Below are 3,369 nucleotides of genomic sequence, written 5' to 3'. Positions count from 1 at the left end.
GCTCTCTGCTCCCCTGTTGGGGAGATGCAGAGACAAGCCCCCATCTGGGTGAGTCACCGAGAGGCTGTGTCCCATGGCGTGTGGGGGGAGAGGGGTAGGGGTGGGATGGGGCTCAAGGGGAGAAGGTTGTGTGTGACAGTGTGTGGGGGAGGGGGAGGGTGTGTTCCTTAGGATAGAAATGATGGAAAACACAGGGGCAGTGACAGTGAAGCCCCGTGTCTGAGTGTTATGACCCTGTGTGGTGCTGCCATTCACCTTCCCCTCCTATGGTCTCACCTTTCATTGAAATCCAGCATTTTTTCACCTGTCCTCACCACAGAGGTGTCCCACATGCCTCAGCTACCGAGTGTCCCTCTTAGAGACGCCGAGGACTGGAACTGATTTCAGCTGCTGGACAGCTCTGCTAGGTCTTTATTCATTTGCACAGGAAAATGCTGAGAGTTTAAATTCATTTCAACCCCCCGCCCCCATTCAGAGAACTCCTGAACATACTGGAGATGGGTCTGGAAATCGATTTTTATTCGAAAAAGTTTTTAAAGGGAATCACTTGGATTGGAGCTAGGAAGCCATTACGCTGCAGCGAAACATTCACCCACTGAGCTATACTCTCAACAAAGAGTGTCATGTATAGCCCAGAGCAGGGCCAGTTTTTAACCTGGGGGTTAGTAAACTTTCTCTCTGTACAAACACCACAGCTTACAAACTCCCCACCCCCGCTCTGTGTCACCAGAGCACAACAACAACTCTCCTTGGAGCACACACAGCTCCCCAGCTCCCTGCCCGTCAGTCTCTCCAGCATTGCTCCAATCCCTTAAAGCAGGGTCTCAACCTCAATTTACCTTAGGGCCGGTGCCAGTCCTCCAGTCCTCCCAGTGGGCCAATAATGTCACTCATACTGCCCAAAACTCCACCCTCCACCTGCCTAAGGCTCTGGGAGGGAGTTTGGGTGGGGTAGGGGTTCTGGGGTGCAGGCTCTGGGATGGAGTTTGCAGCGCTGTAACATGGGCGAGGCGAGTGAGGCACTTGCCTCGGGTGCGCAAAGTGGAGGGGCGCAGCTCTACCACGATCAGCGGCACTTCGGCGGCAGCTCTACTGCTGCCACTTCTTCGGCAGCAATTCGGCAGTGGGTCCTTCTCTCCGAGAGGGACTCAGGGACCCGCTGCTGAACTGCCACGAAGGATGAATGAAGCGGCGGTGGCAATTCAGTGGCAGGTCCTTCCCTCTGACAGGAACTCAAGGACCCGCAGCCAAAGAGCCTGGAGCTGGCCCTTGCCTCGGGCACAAAAATTCCTTGTATGGCTCTGGGAGTTTGGGTGCTGGGTGCAGGCTCTGGGCTGGGACAGGGGGTGGGGGAACAGGAGGAGGGGTGGGGGTGCAGGCTCTGGGAGGGAGATTGGGGCAGGCGGGAGGGTTTGTGTGTAGGGAGGGTGCACAGGCTGTGGGAGGGGAGTTGGGGGCAGGCGTGTGTGGACCGGGGTGCAGGCTCTGGGAGGGAGTTTGCGGGGAGGAGGGGGTATGTGGGGAGGGGATGGTGTTGCAGGCTCTCGGAGGGAGTCAGGGGTGTGGCGCTTACCTGGGGCTCCAAAGCAGGGCAGGCTGGGGGGCCTCCATGTTCTGCTGCCCCCAGGCATCATCCCCACAGCGTCCCATTGGCTGCAGGGGCTCGGGGCGGGAGCAGTGCGCGGAGGTACAGACCCACCCTGCCCTGCCATGCGGAGGGGCCGGCAGCCACTGGAACGAGCAGGCAGATGCTGCTCAGCTCCGCTGCACTGACGGGGCCCCTGGGGGGAAGCGCCTGGGGGTGGCCGGTGTGGCCAAGGGAGTGACCCGGTCCCAAAACTGCCGGAGCCCCACGGGCGAGACCTGGGGACCAGGGCTGCCAGCCAGACAAACACCTTTAAGAGGAGGCGTCCCTCTCCCTGTCACAAACTGATCTTCCTCCTTCAGTTCAGTGACAGCCTGAATTGTTCCTTATCCCGGCAGAGCCGGAGGACTGAAAGCAGCAACATCAAACCCCTGTGTAGCTCACAGGAATGGACATAAACACTCCCTGGTATCTGAGGAGATGTTCAGCTTTGCCCTTGGTCAACTACAAGGCTAAAGGGAAAGGAGGTGGCGCCAGGTATAAAGAGTGAAACACGAAACATCATAGTTATGCCCATGGTGGCTGCAAAATCTTTTTATGTACTTCTTCTTATCTGCAGTGTATTGTTTTCTCTGGAGTCTAGGCCTTCGCCAAGAAATTTGTACCTTGATAAAATACTTGACTGCCCCTGGTGAAGGCAATGGACTTGACACCCACTGGGGTGTCCCTACACAGGTACAAGTACTAACAACAGTGGCTGCCTTTTAGCCATAGATTTTAATCGGGGCAATAAATTGATACAAACCCCTGTTAGATCATTTCTCAGCCCGAGTCCTTCACCCACATTCCCTAGAGCATTGGGCCACCATGTGGATGTTTCATTTCCCGCCTCAATTTCACACAGAGACACAATTTCCTTTGCACAGATCCATGAACAGCAACATCTTCCTGTGTCTCTGCTCTGAGCCAGGGCATTCGATTCCAGTGAACCCTTCTCTCCTGCAGTGGCGATGGTCAGACAGAGGGGACGTAGCACCTGCATCCCTGCCAGGGAGATATTGGCTCGGCTCTTTCTTTCTGCTGCTGTAGTTAGTCCATGAAACATCAAGGGTGGAATGCAAGGCTGAGTTCACGCACCAGCCCCCAGAAATATTTCAGTGCCCCAGAGAAATCCTGCCACTGCTATTGGAACGATGTGCTGGAGATTTGACTAGGAAAGGGACTGTCTGAATTGTCAGAGTGGGGAATGAACAACAATCTACAGCAATGTCATTCACACAGACACACTCTCATCCTGCTCCAGCAAGAAGGGAAATGGGCCGGAACTCTGGCTGTTCACCCACGGCCCCACTTACACGGATGCGCAGCCATGCGTGTGCGGGGGACGCTGGTCTGAGCAATTTGAAGTGACAATTCAGTGAGAACAGAAATCATCATGTAATAAAAAAAGTATGCATCAAGTAGTTGTGGCCGAGTGGTTAAGGCGATGGACTAGAAATCCATTGGGGTCTCCCTGCGCAGGTTCAAATCCTGCCAACTACGAAAGCTTGTTGTTGTTATTATTGTAGGCTTAGTTCCTGAGCATCCACAGTGCAAACTGGAGCCAGATCTATTTTCACTCTGTCTACACTTAAAATGCTGCTCTGGCACTGCTATAGCACTTTGGAGTAGACAGTGGACTGGTGGGGTTTTCCCATCTGTGTAATGTCTGGCATAGACAGAACAATTCTTCCTTTTAATTAGCACTATCTAACCCGGGCTTAGGTCACCTTAACTCTATGGGT

The 3,369-nt window shown here is 54.3% G+C and overlaps 1 non-coding gene across 1 annotated transcript; it reads left to right on the top strand.

Annotated features, from left to right (window-relative positions):
- The first annotated feature begins 3,045 nt into the window (after positions 1-3,045).
- TRNAS-AGA lies at positions 3,046-3,127 on the top strand. The gene has a single exon. It is a non-coding gene; the product is annotated as a tRNA-Ser (tRNA).
- The last annotated feature ends 242 nt before the right edge of the window (positions 3,128-3,369 follow it).

Source organism: Mauremys mutica, unplaced genomic scaffold (assembly GCF_020497125.1).
Source record: "Mauremys mutica isolate MM-2020 ecotype Southern unplaced genomic scaffold, ASM2049712v1 001251F_np12_subseq_40903:76399_obj, whole genome shotgun sequence".
Taxonomy (NCBI): Eukaryota; Metazoa; Chordata; order Testudines; family Geoemydidae; genus Mauremys; species Mauremys mutica.
This window is presented reverse-complemented; position numbering and strand designations above follow the sequence as displayed.